Source organism: Ambystoma mexicanum, chromosome 1p (assembly GCF_040938575.1).
Source record: "Ambystoma mexicanum isolate Mex_15411 chromosome 1p, UKY_AmexF1_1, whole genome shotgun sequence".
Taxonomy (NCBI): Eukaryota; Metazoa; Chordata; class Amphibia; order Caudata; family Ambystomatidae; genus Ambystoma; species Ambystoma mexicanum.
In genome coordinates this window covers 1161729793-1161749024 of record NC_090921.1, presented here as the reverse complement: position 1 = coordinate 1161749024, position 19232 = coordinate 1161729793, and the positions used below count along the sequence as shown (strand labels likewise).

The 19232-nt window shown below is 47.0% G+C and overlaps 1 protein-coding gene across 3 annotated transcripts in view; it reads right to left on the bottom strand.

Moving 5' to 3' along the window:
• HAUS5 (HAUS augmin like complex subunit 5) overlaps positions 1 to 19232 on the bottom strand; it is a 740017-nt gene that overhangs the window by 651978 nt on the left and 68807 nt on the right. The window lies entirely within an intron of this gene.

The following is a 19232-nucleotide window of genomic DNA, read 5'->3' as shown; positions in this document are numbered from 1 at the left end:
CCATCTCTAGAACGACATAAGCATCGATGAGTGTCAAGAAACCAGAGTGATGGTTTAAGTCACAAATCCTCAAAGGGGTGATCAAGAACTAAGCAGATAGTCACAGAGGAATAGAGAGGTCACTGAGCCATCCACATTTCTATAGGGAATATGCACAACACAAGAGTCAGTGGAACTATATGGAAGGAGGGCAAAATCAGGGGCCTTGGTAGAAGGGTTGGGATTCTGTACCATTTCACATTCAAAATATAACAAGAACAAGCTAACAGTTGAGACAGCTTATCTCTTTCCAGTGTTTGGGATAAGGGAAACTGATGACAGCTACGCAAGAGTGTTTCCGATGAGCATTCAATGGCTGTATGAAGCACCCCGCGTGCTGCAAGAGGCACCAGTGTTCAGTATATGCCGCTTGGTGATTGCTTTGGCACTTGGGTCGACCCACTTATATGAGGGACCTCAATGCTCAGATACCAGAATGCACAGACATTATCCTGCTCACCTTGCATTCCACCAACGGTGTACACCAGCTGTTCTGAAAGTGTAAGGCCTTGCTTGAATTACCCTTCTGATCACTGTCCGTTTCATAGTGTTTGGCCACTGCCTCCTCTTTTTGCGTGGGCTCTTGCTTTGCCCATGGCTGGGACACCTTAGAACTGAACATTTAGAAGGAGATGTTTGGAATTCTGGTCCCCCATCTTATTGGTCTATGCTAGGAAATATGTGTTTGCTGCTCTCCTCCCATATGCTTCTATAGAACATCCTTTCTTTTTGCTTTTTTACTCCTTATCTGACATTTTGGAGACAAGTAAAGCCTTCTGCTTTCCTTCTCCTGGTCTGTGCTCATTTGCATGAGGAAACTGATCAATAAAGACTAAGGTACTGAGAGATTAGCGAATTTCTTGCATTTTCGCAATGGCACACATCACTTTCCAGTGAAGTGTGGTTAGAATACTTTGCATCCTTATAACTTTTTCTTTTATAAACCTTTATACAAATGCGATGTGTCTAGGATGGGCTGGTGGCAGTGGGTATTTTTTACTTGTGCACTTTTGCAATTGACCACATAATGCCATAAAGAATACCATATACCATAAAATGCTCATATGACGAATACAGGGAATTCGTCCCTTCTCCCCTTTGGGACTAGACATGTGAGGCTCCTAAACTCAACAGCCCCTAGGGGACAGGGCAAGCAGGTTCCCACTGGGAGGGGAGCAGGGTTCCCCCCTGGGGGACAACAAATTCCCAGAAATGGCTTTGATCTTCCTTTATATGAAAGGTCCCATGTGTTTGTGGGATATATAAGGATTGACACATATAATTATCCTAGGACCCTTTAGAAATGGTGGGTGTGGTTTCTGACCCTCTTATTAGATGCTTGTAACGAGACAAACAATCAGCCAATCTCAATTCTGCTTGGGACGAAAAGACCTCAGCAAGAGTAACACCAAAGAACAAGTGACTTACCCCTGTAACATTCTTTCGACTGGATGTTCCTCCCACGTATTCCTCATCTTAACATATCAGCCCTTCCAGCTTTAGCTGCTTCAGAATTTTCTTTTCGGTAGAGGGCACTGTCCGTCTATGCAGTCGACTTTATGTCCCTCGGGGGCCTGCATCTCGAGGTAGACACTATCATGGGTATATATAACACACGCATCGGCCGTTAGCTTCAGTTCTGTTTTTTTCACCTTCTCACAGGATTGCCGGCATTAGTGTGTCCAAGACAGTATTAGACAATGAAGGAGCGTAAGGTGCAATGCACAGAAATTCTAAAGCAGGGTAGGCTGGGAGGGGCGATGAGGAATACGTGGGAGGAACATCCAGTCGAAAGAACTTTACCAGGGGTAGGTAACTTGTTCTTCGAATAGATTGTGTCCTCCCACGTATTCCTCATCTTTAGATAGACTCCCAAGGCAGTGTAAGGTTTGGAGGAGGGAGTACGATTTTTTTAATTTATTCTCAAGTTTTGTCATGGACAGAATGCAAAACTGCCTTTCCAACTCCTCCTTACTGGCCTGAAGACGAATCCAGGGAGTAGTGTTTTGTGAATGTATGAATGGTAGACCAGGTGGCTGGCGCACAAATGTCATTTATCGGCACCCCTCTTTGCAAAACAGAAGACGTAGCCATGCCCCTTGTCGAGTGAGCCCTCGGGCCTTCTGCTGGATCCTTCCCTGCAAGCCTGTAGCATTCTGTAATTCCTAGTATTATCCATTTGGATAATGTTTGCGTTGTGACCGCCAGTCCCAATTTGTGTCTGGTGTACCCCACAAAGAGTTTGTCATCTTGCCGTATTTTAGCCATATGTGAAATGTAAAAATTAAGTGCCCTTTTTGGATCTAGCCTGTGCAGCCTTTCCTCCTCCTTGCCAGGATGTGGAGGTTGATAAAATGTTGGCAAAACAATCTTCTGAGAGATGTGAAAATCGGACAAAATGTTCAGAAGAAATGTAGGCTTAACCCTTAGAACAACTTTGTTCTTATAGAAGGTTGTGAACTGTGGTTCTAAAGGGTTGAAGCAAGTGTCTACATTGGCACTAATACTCTTTAAGCTATACTTTTTCGATCTGGCTAAGGAAAATCTCCAGCTGCAGTGGTTGGAGTACGCAGGCAATTTAGTTATACTTGACTACACTGATTGGGGCCTGCAGGTCTCTTTGAATAAACTAGCACACTATGCTTCTCGTAAATCCCTTGTTATAAACACTGATGAAACTAAAATAATGGTCTTTTGCCCGACTCGAGTGAAGGTAAAAAAGGATGCAGTGGAAGTTGGAGGGTGTTCTAGGTGATCTCTGCCTTTGAATACTTGGAGGTGCATTTGGATGACAAATTGTATGGGTCTAAACACTTAGAAGAAAATAAATCCAACTCGGTAACATTAGCTGGGGCTATTGGCTCTTTTGCCTCTAGAGGTGCAGGATATTCTTTGCATGCCATCAGTGGTGCTATACGGGGCTGAGATATGGTCATTGTGTCACATGGCCGGCAGGAGGCTATTGCCTTCACAAACATCTATCGAAATGCTTGATCTGGAATTCAACCCTTTTCCCATTTATGTGAAACTGCAATTGAGCTGCCTACTGCTAATATGGAGGGTGTGTAATGAAGTGGACGTTGTTGCTGGGCCTACAAGAAGCAGTAAGATCTAGTTGAGCTAACTGCCTAAGAGCTTCCTATTAAACATTTGGTCTGTGGCGGTGCAGTGGCTTGCTAGGGCACCTGTTGATGTTCTAAAATGGCCATTTAGGAAATTTGAAAAACATATGGCCCACATTGTGAAGCTGCAATACAACACAACACGCAATTAATGGTCGGCTTGGCAACAAAGGGCCATGCCACTAATTTCATGCCATATATTTTGGCGCCAGAGAACGTGACGAAATATATTTCTAGTTTCCTGGGAAACATTTTGGTGTGGGATTACTTGAAGATTAAATTGAACGCTGACAAAAACGAATGAAGTAGTAGGGGCCTGGGCTAGTGTACCACACAAATGAAGGCAATGCCGACTTTGTGGGGATGCACGTGTGGAGACTCCCGCCGCCTTTTAACTTCTTGCGAGGCACTTCATTCACTTAGGGTGGCAGCACTCAGATGAGTGGGCGCTCAGGCACCGCTGAAGTGTGAAGAGCTGTGGCTCCTGTTTTGTTGTGATGAGGAGGTGTTTTTATATGACTTTACGATTTTATGGAGACAAATTGTTGCAATTCTTGGAATTGTAACGTAGGGATTTTGTATTTTACCAGGAAATTAGGATTTTGTATTCATTTTGATGTCGGTTATGAAATGCCCGTATGGATTTTAATGCAGTAGGTTGATGTCTTGATATTTTAAAAGTTGGTTTTCCAACTATATCAAATTTAAAAAAGTTTTTAAAAAAATGAAGATTGTGAACTGTGGTTTACAGGAAAAGGCCTGTAACTCGCTCACCCAGCGGGATGATGTTAAAGCGCCTAATAAGATGGTCTTAAAAGTCAGCAGTCTCAATGGACATGAGTGGAGAGGCTCAAATGGAACTCACAAGAAATGTTAGCACAAGATTCGAATCCTAAACTGGAACTTGAAATGGTGTAGGTGGAGGGGGGGCTAACACATTTGTGATCCCCTTTAGAAATTGTATAATCAATGGCATTATGAAATATGACATTTCTCCCGACGTGCAGTGGAAAAACGAAAGCGTCGCTAACGACCCTTTGATGGTTCCAATCTGGATGCCCAGATTTGCCAGGTGTAATTAGAAAGACAACATCATAGGTGTACCGCACAGAAAAGGGTCCACATTCTTTCCCCTGCACAAGCTGCAGAATTTGTTCCAATTCTGCAGCGATACAAGGACTTCGTTGCTGGCCTTCTGGCTGAAAGCAAAATCTACATTACGTCATCCGGGAGGGTCCCAATCCTTATATCTCAACCTCTCCGAAACCATGCATGAAGGTCGAGTGTCTTCACCTCTGTTTGGAGAGCCCGACCCTCCTCTCACGAGAAAAGGTCCTCTCTTTGTGGAAGACGCATTGGAGGGCAGATGGACCTATCCAGAAGGCCCGGGTACCAAGTCCGCCTGGCCCACACCGGAGCAATTAGGATCTTGGATTTCCCGAACTTTCTCAACCTCCTGAGGACTTGAGGAATGAGGGGGACTGGAGGAAACACGTACAGGAGCGGAAACGCCCAGTCCACTACGATCGCGTCCCCTAGAGCTCCACTTGGGGGTAATTGCCTGGAACAGAACAGTTCACACTTCCGGTTGACACTGGTCATAAACAGATCCACTTGAGGGGTTCCGCAAATAGCAAAGATCTCTTGAAGGACTTGCTGAGCTAGTTCCCATTTGTGGGAGACTGCTCTGCCTGCTCAGAGCTTCCGCTGCTGTGTTCTCCCAGGTAAACTGCTGCTAGGGAGATTCCTTCTTGAATTGCCCAGAACCAGAGTTGCATGGGACCTACACCTCCTCTTTTGTTGAGATAGTACATGGCCACTGTGTTGTCCGTCATTATCAGGACATTCTTTCCCATACGAAGGGCAGAAAAGCCATCAGCCCTAGTCTTATCACCATCAGCTCCAAAAGGTTGATATGTAGTTTGGACTCCGATGGAGAACAACCACCACTGACTGTCAGATCATTGGCGTGGGCTCCTCACCCCATGAGTGAGGCATCAGCAACTATTGTCATCTCTGGCCATGGTTGCCAAAAAGGTTCCCCCTACAGAATGTTTTCCTTGCAGACCCACCACAGGAGATCCTGCGTGACCCTGCTCAGCACCTGAAGCAGATCTGACATCTTGCCCGAGAACTGATACCACTGGGCTCTGAGGGCCCATTGGAGGGATCTCATTCTCAGGCAAGCCTCTGGCACCAGGAAAATACAGGATCCCATGAGGCAGAGCAACCTCAGACATTGAAGGCCGGAAGACGTTGGGCACTCTGTAATTTGGTGACCATCTGCAGAATGCGTTGAGCCCTACCTCGAGTGGCAATGCTTTTCCCAAGGATGCATCCAAGACTCTGATGAACTGGAGGCTTTGAGATGGTATCATGTGACTTCTTGAAAATGAGGGAGAAGCCCAGTTTGTGGAGAGTGTGGCAGGTTATGCTAAGATGTTCACCTGTTCAGGGTGAACTAGCCCTGATCAGCCAACGGTCCAGATAGGGGTAAGAGTCCCCCCTCTCCTGAGTATTGCTGCCACCACTGCCATCAGCTTGGTGAAAGCCCTCGGGCGGAGGTCAGCCCGAATGGCAGAACTTGAATGATAGTGCGAACCGCCAACGGCGAACCTCAGGTATTCTGTGCTTGTGATGGATAGGCACATGAAAGTAAACACCCTGACGGTCCAATGACACATCCAATCCTGAAGCTGAAGGATCTGAGGAAGGATGACTTTCGTGAAGACATTGTTCTAGCATCCAAGAGGAGTCTCAATCCTCTGTCCTTCTTGGGGATTAGAAAATAGGCAGAGTACCAACCTTTGTTCCTTTCGGTCACAGGTACTGGTTCTATAGCACCTTTCTCTAGCAGGCTCGAAATCTCCTGCAAAATTAATGGATCCAGAACTTTGAACGAATGGTTCCCCAGTGGATGATCCAGAGGCCTTCTTAAAAAGGGGAGGCAGTAAGACTGAACTACTGTTTCCAACACCCACGCATCTGAAGTAATGCCCTGCCATTCTTGCAGATGCTGAGAGAATCCGTCTCCCACCGGGAAGGTCTCGGAGGTTTTGAGGCCGCTGAAGCAGCGGCCGAGGGTAAGGTAGCCAATGTTTGGGTGGACTTGGCACCTCTCCTCCTTCCACCACGAGGGAAGTTTCTTTGGCCCCTTTGACAAGCCAGTCCTCTCGCTCTACCAAAAGAGGAATAGTAACAAAAGGAACTACCCCTCCAAGCAGGACCACTGGGATGTGAGGGTTGTGGCGGTTCGATAATAGCATTAAGTGATTTGGCTGCCGCCTTTGAGGTCTGCAGCTTCTCCAGGCTCTCCTCGGCCTTGCTGTCAAACAGCCGAGTGCCTTCAAAGGGCATGTTGAGGAGTATGGACTGCACGTCACATTGAAAATCCAGACTTCCTCAACCACGCAAACCTGCGCATCACTGTGCTCGCTGCCATGACTCTGCTGATGCCGACTGGAGAGGCTCGTACATCGCCTCCTTTCTGTCTCTCACGATGTTCAGAAAGCCGTCTTTCTTCCCCTTCAGTAATGTGTTCAGACACCATGGAGATGCAATCCCACAAGGTGAACGAGAATAAGTGTACAAGTGGCATTGGGTGATTTTAGCGCCATGCTTCTGGCAGAAAACACCTTTTTAGTCATTGCGTTGAAACTCTTCATCATCCCTATCTGGCGGTATGGTAAGATATGCCCCTTGCTTGGACGTGGAAGTAGCTGCTTGAACTACCAGACTTTCTGGTGTCGGGTGTCTAGATAAGGAGTCTGCATCACTACTGGAGGGCCTGTATTTTCGGGTGAGGTTCTTTTTGATGGCTGGACTTGTATCTGGTGCCTCACAATTTTCTTTAACCCTCTTCTGTAGGGAAATGTGAAAGGGTAATACAGGGACCTTCTGAGGTCCCTTATCCAGAACATCGGTAAGGTCATCCTGTTCAAAAGGAGGAGCAGGCCTGTCCCATCCCAAAAAGTCAATCACCCTAGACATTTGCTGGCTATATGAAGCATCTGCATGCTCTGCCGGGTCTGGCTTGCACGTTCCAGTTCTGGCGATGTTTCGCCACTAGCTGACTGTACATTTTCATAGAGGTCCTTCATTCTTGATTCCTCTGAAATTAGGGCCTCAGGAACATTAGGTGTTCCAAATTCTAATCCAAAGGGAGGAGGATCCTGGTCGAATGGCTCACGTTCCTCATATATGGAGGACAAGGACTAAAAAAATCCTTGCTCGGGAGTGGATTGTAGGATTTCTCTACTTTCTTCAATGGTATCGAAGGTTTCGATGCTAATGGCATCAATGACTTCAACGCTGATGGCGATGATCTTGGCGCTGAAGGCGTCAATGGCATTGACTGTTTTGGTGGCACAGACTTCGACGGTCAGCATCAATGGAGCCCTTGCATGGAGTCTTCGACGGACATGCACTGGTCCAGTCGTCAAGTCCTCGATGGTTCTCGGGCTTGTCTCCCGGGCTCGAGGAGGTGCAGGATTTCGCTTTAGTCTTTTCCTTGCCAGCTTTTGGCGGCACGACTGGAGCACAGCTTTTCGTTTTCTTCTCGAAGATTTCCAGCATTATTTGCATTATTTGCCTCAACACCTCCCATTCGTCTAGAGTCGCCAACTTACTTGGCAGGCTATTTTCTTCTCAGGCGAGGAATCAGAGGAAGTGGAAGGAGACCTTTGGCGCCTTTTCTACATCTTTCTTGCTGAAGACAAGGAGTGGTGTGAACCGCTCCTGAAACTAGAGCATTTTTTGGGCCTTTTCCTCCGAGGAGAGTTGCGTCTTGACTCATCTGATGAGCACCTTTTCGACGGTGCCGTCAAGGGGGATTTTGTTGGGGGCCTACCCACTGCTAATTTCCCCTTACGCTCCTTCAATGCCTTACCTGTCATGGATTGGCAAGACTCACAGTCTGCTTTCCTGTGATCAACACCAAGGCACCACAGACACACCATATGGCAGAGGTATTCAAACTGTGGGGCACAAACCCCTGGGGGCCGCAGCCTCATGTCCAGGCACCCAAAGTCAAACAAAATGTAAAAAAGTTTTTTTTTCCTATTTTTTTGTCCTTCATTTCTTTGAAGGATTAAGTGTGTTATAAAAGATTCTTATGTATACGTTGGCGCATTTCTTGTCCCTGCAAGGCTCACTCGAAAGGTCTGTCAGCAGTGCAGTAAGCATGGAAGTTTACAATATACCAGGAAACCGGGCCCTGCTGTCCATCCTCCACCCTCACAGCCCAGAAAAGGTGCAGTGTAAGAGGTTCTGCAGGCAGCATAGAGCACCATTGGTAGTGCCCATCGGAATGAAGGGTTTGAAGTGAGAGGGAGCAGCAATTCCTTGCGTCTGTAATGAGGTGTAATTGTCAGTGTGAGTGCTAGAATCACAGAGCATTCCAGTGTCTATAAAGGGAAGGAGAACAATACTACCAGAAATCTGATCCTTCGGTAAAAGGGATGGGAGGTGGTGTGGCAAGAGTGAGGCAGGGCAGCACTCTACTAATCGGACTCATTCCAATAGACTGCGAATGTTGAGGGGGCCTTTTGATAAGAACGTGTGACAAATTGGCAGATGAAGATCTCGCCTGTAAGATACAGCACCCAGAGGATAATTCATACACATACATGTCAAGTGTCTTGAGTCCCACTTGACATGTATGTCTGCGATTTATGCTCCTGTCATCATTATATCAGTGAACACTGCTCAAGTGCTTTCACAGTGCTGTAAATGGTACCTCCTAAAATGGACCAGGAGGTATCGGCTCTCAGAGGCTGGCGAGACAGCACCCTAGCGTTGGTTCTCTTAAGGATTAGGAGATGTGGGCCAGCATCAAGTTCCAGAGGTTGTGTCTCCTGGCTGTCAGAGGGTTCGTTTCTTAGGGGTCAAGCCTGCAACACTTTGTTGCATATGGTCCCATATAAGTCTTCCCAGTAAAGGTGTTTTAGGGTTATCGAAGAAAGGGACCAAACTGTTATACTCAATTCCCAATTGCATTCCACACCTAAGAAAAGGCTGAGGTGTAGGCTATGTCCACTCCTGCAATGACATTGGACAGGGGCAAGGATACTTGTTTTAGGTATTGAGTAGCGTATATAGGAATCCCCATGTTTATGAAATCAGTGTACCACTTCCTAATGCATATGGGGAGATGGCTCCTGTGTTCTGAATTTGTGCCCTCATTGCACAAATTCAGTACTGGCCTACTCTATCCAGATTTTCAGTCAGTAGACTTGGGTAGTGAACTGAATTTAGCACTCCCATAGGCCGGCGCAGCTTACTCTAATTTCTCCCACATTTGCAGCAGAACTTGGTCTAGTCTGCTGCTGCTGCCACAATGGGCCTCCATGCCGGTTCTCTCCCCCCACTGCCCTCCTCGGAACACCAAGCCTGGACACGCACACCTCTTGGCTTTTTACCCAATTTTGGAAAACGTGTGCTCTAAAAGGCAGCATTTGAACCCATTATTTAAAAAAAAAATCCTGGGGGGATTACAACCCTTTACGAGCCCAGGAACTGTGGTAGGAGCAGGATGAGGTGAGCCATGGGATAGTGGTGGGAGCAGGGTGGGGGGTCTGTGGTGGGGTGGGGAGAGCCCAGGGACTGGGCTAGGAGTGGGACGAGGAAGTCCAGAGACTGTGATGGGAGCAGATGGGGCAGCCCAGGAACTATACTGGGAGCAGGGTGTGGCGACAGCATGCAATACTTAGCCATTTGGACTTACTGTCCATTTGGCATTTTGGGGGGAGGGGGACCAGGCCTGCCCACATTAAGCTCAGGGGGTCCAGGCCAAAAGAGTTTGAAGACCACTGCCCTATGGTGATCTGTAATAAACATCTTGGCGCCGCAGTCATGGCACCTCTTAAGCCTGGTCTTCGAGGTTGATTAAGCCAATAGCTAGGCCATTTCTCGATATGTTGCAGTTTGAGGAAACCAAAGCGCAACGTAATGATTGCAGCGTTAGCTATCGTGGAAAAACAGAACTAAAGCTAGCGGCCGCCGAGCATGTTATATACCCATGATGATGTAGACCTTGAGACGGAGGCCTTCGAGGGACATTGAATCGACTACATCAACGCACAGGGCCCTCTGCTGAATTTTATTGTCCGAAGCAGCTAAAACTGGAAGGGATGATATCTAAAGATGAGGAATGCCTGGGAGGACACAATTGAATGGAAAGGAAGAGCAAGTCCCGCGGAGCAAGCCACAAGAGGAGACCCCCTCCTGGAGGACAGACGCGAGAGCTCGATGGGACCAGCATCTGATTCAGGGGAACCAAGGAGCCTGCGGAAAGCTGCTCACACAAGAACGGTCTCGAGTCAGTTGGCCTCGACCGAACAGAGGAGCACTGCCAGGAGCAGACGCAGTTAACCGGCACCTGCAGTCAATGGCAGTGACAGGTCTACAACTGACAAGTAGGCAGACGCAAGGAACTGATGCAGAGATTGCTGGAAATAGCTTAAGAGACACCTCCCCTGATTAACACCACCACATCAAAGAAGGAACATGGATGAGGAACCAAGAGACCCTTGGCAAGGTGAAAGCACCACAACCCCAAGAAAGGGCAAGATATCAAATCCTCATGGCAAAGTGAGAAATAGAAAGACGCTCGGCAGGGTGAAAGCCACACAACCCCAAGAAGGGGTAAGAGAGCGAATACCCCTTGGTGGGGTGACAAACTCAGAAACCATTGGCAGGGAGAAAGGCAAACCACTCCAAGCTGGGGTAAGAAATCAATCCCACGGCAGGGTGAGAAACCAGAACAGAGTGGAAGCCAAACAACCCTAAGAAGGGGTAGAATAAGTGCAACAAGAAGGTGGCGAGACAGACAAGAGCTAGGTTGATGGAAACCCACCTTACTCCAGAAAGGAGAAATTTAATTAGCAAAGTAAAAAAACAGTTCTACAAGGAAAAAAAAGAGACCGTCAAGACATTTATATTGGAATTCTGAACTGTTCTGCCAGGCACAAGACCTGGAAACCTAGAGACATTTGGGTAGGAGTTAGAAGCCAAACACCATTTCCACTACTAAGGAAGAACCCTGTTCTGGTCAACATTTTGTTAATCCTTTGTATTAGTGGTAGAGTTAGTACTTAGGTTAGATTGGGACAGAGCACTGTGTTAGGTTTGTGAGACTTACTGACAAGCACTGGTTATACTTCTTTCTTTTTAGAGAGGGCTGAGGTACAATTTAGAGCTAGAGCTTAGCTTAAGTTGAATAAAATACAAGTATTTAAACCATGACCTCTTGTCCTCCTCATAAGTCTGACTTATCACACCGTGCCAAGAGTGTATCGCCTGTCTTTTGGCCCTGTTGTCCTCTGGCTGTTTTCCTGCCCTCTCATGTCTGGGAGTGCCATATATGCCCTTTGCTGGGGAAAGCTTCTACTTTCCTGTGCAAAGTGGAGGTCTGTGTGTGTGGCCCTATGTGGAGGATGGGACAGTCCCAGTCTCCATCTCACCCCCCAAGTTTCTGTTGCTATACAGATTGTGTTGCCAGTAGCTATCCATTATTGGTTACCTGCTGCCAGTTCGAATGGTGCAAATCCTTACCAGTGGTGGACCTGCGTGAGCTTCCAATCCAAATCGGAGATGAAAGGAGGACTCTAGCAGACATTCATCAGATCATCACTGGAGCAAAGACCCCCTACGAAGTGCAGCCCGCTAATGACCAGAGTGTCAGGTCTGTAGCGGAATGTTATCTAGGGTAGGTATGAGGTTAGGTGTGTACTGGTTGAAATATTGTGAATGTGTACGTTTATTTTGACTTAACTGTCATATATCAGAAGGAGGATTCCCCAAGCCATCACAGAGGGGATGATCCGGCTCAATGATGGTGGAGAAGAACAAGTTACTCTCTTACCTGGTAACGTTCTTTCGATGGGATGGTCTGACGACGTATTCCATATCGCTCCCTCCCTACCTTCCCCACTACAGAATTTCTTATGCGATTGCAGATTACGTTTCCGCAAGGCTTTGTGTGTCAGACTGGCAGAAGACTGGTGGCACACGTTCTGGGAAAGAAACTACAACTGAGGCTACGGGCGTCGTGCATCCTACTTATAACATCCAGTGACGTTGGCCGTCGGACGAGGTCCTCGAGGGCGGCGTATCGACGGAGGAGAAGAAGATTTTCTGAAGCAGCACAGCTGTGGTGATTACCGTCATAGATATGGACTACGTCGGAGGACCCAATCCCCTCGAAAAGGTAATCTGAGCTGCACTACCATTCTAAACTGCCTTTCATTGTTCACCATCAGGCAGGAAGGTCCTGTTTAAGTTATGTTCCCGAGTTAGGCCCATTTACCAGTCTTATGTCAATATTTATTGAAGAGAACTCGAATTTCCAGTTCCAGTATCTTCAGTGCTGCGTGTGACATGCTATGCGGATGACTTGGTGGGAGTGCAGCGTTTTTTAAAGCATAAAGAGTTAAAGACTTGTCAAGTTTAGATTCTGTAGGTATTTAAGTAGTTCGGTAATTAGGCTTGTTCCTGTCAAGAACTAATATGAACTGCTTGTAACTTTACTCCGAATGTTCTACTTCAGCAGCTTTTACAAAGACGTTTGTCTGATGACTATTTCTTCATTTGATTCTATTACCTCGAGAGATCATTTGAAACAGCTGTGAAGTATTCTTGTGGGGTGGTTGGAAGTTTGTTTACCTGCGTTTTCTTTTAGTTCCGTTTTTGTGAAAATATTGAGAGCGCTAACATCCCGTTGTGACTGGCCCGGGAGTAGCACCTCCATTTAGGCAGAACGCTTGTGCGCAGTTGCAAGAGTATAGTGAGGAACTTCCCCCGAGATGCTACCTTCCCGTAGTGACTGGCCGAGAGTAGCGTCTCAATTTCAGGTACAGCGTTAATGCGCAATTGCAAACGAGTAACGTGGAACAGTCCCTGTGTTTCACCATAGCTCTCGCAGCTGCGACTGAGGAGCAGCTGTTTTCTTTCTTCCTTAATGTTTCATCAATGGACCCTGCTGATTGTGCTTGTTGGGGATTCCATTGACAGCACGCTTTCGCGCTGATAATACGACAGCTTTTTGAAGAAGTTTCCCTCTGTTCTAAGGGCTCTCAATAGTTGCGAGAGAGGAGCAGAGCAGAGGAAATCTAGCGCGCATGTGTTGAAAGACTTTTTAGAGTGAGGCACTTTTCTGTGGCGCGAACTTAAAGAAGAAATTAGTTGTGCTTTATCAAAAGTGAAGATTTCATTATATAATTAAGTGTCAGAAGTTCCTGAACTCATTGACTGATAATAGGTCCTTGATCAGCAAGATAATGCAAACACAATATAAAAGGAAGTTTCAGAAGGAGAATAATAAGGTCTTTAGGATGGAGTAGTATGAACTGATATAGGTAACTGTGAACTAAATAGATTCAAGTCTAGTTATCAAGACATTCTACTCAGTTAAGAAGAAAAGTGTTAATCCAATACCACTGATAAGCATCCTCCCAGCTAGCAGAAGAGGTTAACAGGTATGGTGTTTCCAAAGGTTAAGAGATTGTAGAGTCAGAATATTAAAGGTAGTTTGATGTCTGATTAACTCTTCTCTCTCCCCCCCTCTAAAGATTTGCAGCAGTTTGGAAGCAGGAGTCTGTTTTTTATTTGATCCACTTCCCCCTTCCCTTGAGGGTGTTTGTTTTTCAACTGTTATCTATTCAGTTGTTGGTCAACAGTCTTGAGGGAACTGTGGGGTTCAGCAGCTTCCACGAACAAGATAATCTTCAGTACCGGACACAGAGGACGACTGTTGCAGCTGGCAAGCATTGCCTCCAGCCAAGTCCCGCTGAGCAGTCCTCCTCTGTTGTCATCTAAAGGCACTCATAGCGTGCTTGGACCTCTTGACCATTTGGAACAACCAGTCTCGGCCCCTGCTCGAGGATACGTGCCTGCTGAGCCTTTGGAAGTGTCCCTGGACCAACCGGTGGACGGACAAGCTCTCTCCGGGGCTACCTCGCAGTCGCCATTCGAAGTGCATCCTTGGAACTTGGAGGATCTTCAACTTGTGCTACTAGACACTGGCTCCTACGTTTTCAGCCTTCTAGCCCCAACGAAAGTCATACAGCGCCTGCTCCAAAATCGCCTGTCACCAACTGACAGTGGTGACTTCCCATTAAAATCCATTTTCTTCACCCCATGGAGATCTCCTGCTCCGCAGAAGTCTTTGATCTTGAGTGGCAAGGGTGACCAGCTGGCCAGTGCCAGAACCGCAATACTGCGACCGACCAAAACTAAATCCTACATCAGAAGCCTACTTCTACACCCGCGGCCCCTGGGCCACTCACGATAAGAAACTACAGAGGGATGTTTCTCCAACAGAATTTGGAACCTCTCTGGTCTCTGGAAAAATCAGAGTAAGGGGGTAAAGTTAACACACCATGGTCCCCGCTCTATCCTACATAAGGTTACATGGGTGTAAAGTCCTTGAACCACCCCTCCTGTCTTGCTCAGATCAATGGTGGTCAAATCTAGGATCCACGCCTAAGCTTTCCTTAGTGTAGTGCGACAGAGTTACTTAACTGAACATTTCACAACCACTGACATCGTCCAACCCATTAGTGAACCTACCTGAAAGGTATACTGGAACTATATACTGCAAATGATGAATTTAAGGCAATACGGCTAGGCCCTGAACCATCTCAGGCCCAATTTAAGTAATAGGGTACGGTCACAGTGTTGCTCTATGGTGTTTCTAATGAGATTTCTGCATTTGACTACTTACCTGTATTGCACTGGTTTTGAATCAAATGCTTTTCTATCTTTTTGCGGGAGTGAATGTGTATATGAATTCTGTAGTAAATGTGTGACAATATTTGCTAAGAGGTTTCATTGCTTAGTGTGCATTTTAAAGGCCTAATAAATCATTATATAGTTTTGTACTTGTCCAAATGGAATTATTGTGTTGCTCTGTGTGGACTCATTGTAGCTGTACATCATTCTCACACCTCTCCTGAGTCTAAGCTTTGCCGCTTTGCAACCTACCTTGATTGGTTTTGGCTACACTTCAGTGTCCTTCTTGTCCACCAAAATAGGTTGTCCATCTTAACATACTACCTTCTCCTGATTAGGTGGTTGGGTGGCTTTTACCTGCCGTCCCTTTTGCCTTCCCAGCACCTTCTCGCTTGCTGCTCCAAACTTCTTGGAACTTGGTTTCAAATCTATACCACCTTTTACATTCTGACTTTCATCTCATAGCAGTCCTTCTGCAATCAGTACTTGAACTCTAACTCTACCCTGTGCATCATCTTTGGATTCCTAAATACTGAATTGGCTTGGTTTCCCTCCAGGTTCTCCTTCTAAATTCATCTTTGATCAGACCACGCCAGGCCCATTTCACACATTTGTGGACAGTCTCGTCCTCTAGGAGTTGTTTAGTCTTGCATGGTGCAGTTGGGAGGAAAGTCTTCCTGCCTTCTTGGGTATTGAGGGGGTCAAGGCTAACCCACGTTTGAAGCCAGAAAATGGCTCAACTAGTGCTAGAATTGGCAGAGCATGTTAACTCTTAGGTGAGCGATGGCGGTGGTTGGGATACAGAATAACAGATATAGCATTCAATTGGAGACTGTACATGCATAGATTCCATTAAAATAATATCGTGGTATGTGTTAGGCAAGCAAACTTTCTTTTAGTATTCCGAGGTTGTGATCACCGTGAATGTCTAAAGTCCTCTGCATACTGCAGATACCAAAACCAGAGCTCCGTATTCCTGGACCTTCATATCAGATTCCGCTCAACTGGATTTAATTTTGTTATAAGAAGGAATAGGAATCCGCCCACATTCCTGGCAGCAAGTTCCCGAAAGGCCGGGAGCGGGTTGGGTGGGCTGTCAGCCGCTGAACAGCCTACTGGGCTTGAGGGGAAGAAACAAGTGTTGCAGGCGTGTGCCCACATTGGGAACAGGAAAGGAATGGGCCGGTGAAAGAGAAAGATGTCCTTTCACCAAAATCGACAAGTGCAACCGGGCTTCGGTGAAATCAGCCTGCGAGGAAAAAACGGAGAACCGGAGACACCTGGCTTCTGATTGACATAGCGGGATTCGCTCCAGATTCTGCACTATGCCTCCATGCTAAACATATACTCCATATCAATAAAAGGACTCAATTACACTAGCCGATACTTGCAGCAGGCAAATGCTGCCACCCAATATGCACAGTCAACCAGCAGCAGCGCTGGATTCTGGTTCTTCAGTGAATGGTCCAGTGGCAACATCAAGGCGCTGCAGGCAAGCAGAACAGCATGAGGCCCGCTGGATAACATGCTGAACCAGAGGAAAGAAACTCTTGAAACCAAGTCCCATGGAGCTGTACTGCTTGCAGTCGTTATGTTTCAGATGCAATCCGAGTCCAGTGGTAAGAGTTTAGTAAGAAATGGACTCTGCCGAGTCCCAACAACACTTTTAGAATTATTGGGAGCTCTTTCTTTAAGTAATGGCTATGTGGAGTTGGTGTTGACACTAGCCATAGAGAGCCTCTTTGACGCAGGTTTAGAATTTTTTTAATTCATAAGTGTGTATAGATGGCACATTGGAAATTTAATTTTGTAATTTGAAGGATCATACACACCTTGAAAAAGAGCGTTACAGTTCAAAAGATGCGTTTGTCCTAAGATTCCAATTGTGTTACAATTAGACAGACAACTTGACAAAGCCAGGAATGCATTTAGCACTATTCTAAATACTTTTAACAATCTGATGCGTGAATCTAACAGTCACACCTTGTAACAATCATGAAAAACATTTATTTAGATTACACTGATACCTCACAAGATTTAAGACAGCTCAGAACTAAAATGTAAATAAAATAAATAGTTTTTCAAGCACCTAGTGGGTTGCATCACTTATTCTTTGTAAGGAAACCCTTAGGCTCTCTCTCCTACCTTTAATAAGGGTACTTTGTGGTCCCACCTCTGTGTCCAATCCATGCCTGGATGAGCAACAAAGGTTCTTCAGCTAGCAGGGGTACCCAGGCAAACACTCAAGATGCGGATTCCACTCATGCATTCTTTACATCGCTCAAGTATCTGGCAAGAACTGGTCATGACTCCCCAAGCTCACCTTCGTCCAATATGGTCAGGCAACAAACATGCATGGCTTTATCCCTTTTCTTTCACAAGAGATGTGACAAAGCTTAGCTGAGGAGCGAATACTGGGCTTAACACAAGGGCACCCTGCCTTGAAGGTTATTACTGAGGATAATGCAAGCTGGGTTTCGCCATTCCAAGTTTAGATCGGTCTGCCATAAACTAAAAGCGAAGACACCTCATTTGCAAGAAGACCCGCATAGAGTATTCTTGAGACACCTCAATCCTGAAAATCCAATGATCTCTCACCAGGTGGGGGTGGGAGGGGCAGTGACAAAGCTACATTCCAGATAAGGCAATGAGAGAGGACCTTTCTGATAAAATGGTCACCAAGTCAGTCACAAAAACAGTCAAAAATACACAAGCAGCTCAGCAGAGGTATATTCTAGGAAATGTCACCCTCACACTAACCATCATAATGTCTCTTGTAATGGCAAAACTACCCCTCCGGCCCTCACCCTCTTCCTCAAGGACATTTTAATAGCAGGATAGCGCAGCAGAGGACACTGGAAAATGTTTGCCTGCCAGCTTCATGCACCTCAGTCGCTCTCATTCCACACATGCTGCAATACATAGAAGAAAGAATGGGTGGAATGGTTTGTCTGGAAGAAATGTACTATGGCAGGATTCATAATTGAGGGGAGCTGGGAGCTATTTAGCTCCTGCTTCTAGCACAGTAGAGCCTGGTTAGCTTGAAACCAACAACTACAAGGAGCTACCTTTGGCTCCCAAGGCCAACGGCTGCCTTCCAAAAATATTAATGTGACATTAACTTTGAGTGTTTGAGAAAGCTAATTAAGATCTCAAACATTTAAACACAGTAGTTGGTGCAGAATAGACAAAAAGTTAAAGGAGTAGCTCTGGTAACCCCTGTTCGACTGTGGTAGATACGGCCTACAGGGTGATGTCGAAACCCAGGAGTTAGTTTTAGCTCCTGCTCATCGAATCTCAATTTCAGACCCTGCTACGGTGAGCAAGTTGTACTGTGGGCGATTTAAAAGCATTAAAATTCGGGGGGCGTGGCCAGCAGCAGAGCAATGAAGACGTAATGAAGATCCCCACGGTTTAGCACTGAAAAGGCGGGAATGGAAGTCGAAGTGCTGGAGATCCGACTGATTCCCCCGGGGAAGTGATTGCGGTGAGGAAATGGTGTAACTTCGCTCTGGAAGTTTGGCGGTCCTCGACATGTCCAAGATGGCCACCGGAGCTATCTAAGAAGTTTTGGTGAACGACCGAGTGTCGCCAAGGAGGTGTGGAGGCTCCGCACAGCGGCGGTGGGTTGGACGCAAGTGGTGGGCACCCCTGTCTGGGGGGGGGAGAGAGGAAGCGGTCTGGTTGTAGACGGTGCCTGTAACTGGGGCGGTGGATGTGATTTGCCCACCAAGAGGCAGCGGAGGACCGTTGAAGGGAAGCATTGGAGAGGAGCGCCACCGGAGTTGGAGGGAAGGCTGACTTGCGCCCCGCAGCTGAAGTGGTATTTGCGGCGGGAGGAGTCCTGGTCATAAGGATGGTAGAGACCCAGGCGGGAGCTGCCGTGGACGCCTTGGACGGGTGTGAGGCGTGAGGACAGTGAGGTGGAGGAAGCCCGATTTGTGCACAACCCGTGCACAGCTTCTGGTCCGCATCCGAAACGGCCAGGCAGAGACTGAGTGTTTGGTGAGGTGGCGCATGGGTGTGCTGACGGCAGGCGGAGAAGAGTCCTGTGCGCCCTCATCCTGAGAGCAGGAGTAGCACCCGAGGAGCGGGCTGAGATCCGCGGCATCAGGTCCCAGAGGGGAGAGGGAAAGGAGAAAGGAAGGGTGGAAGCCCTATGCGGAGGATACCTCGGGGCATACCCCCGGGAGGCCGACTTGCGGGGGGATCTGTGGAGAGGTGGAGGGACATCATAATAGGGGGGTACCGCCGGACGGGGCAAAGATTCCCCTGGCCCCCCACCGCATGACTGGCTGTGGTCGAGGATCTGCAGAGGTTGAGGAGAAATGCTGAGGCAGC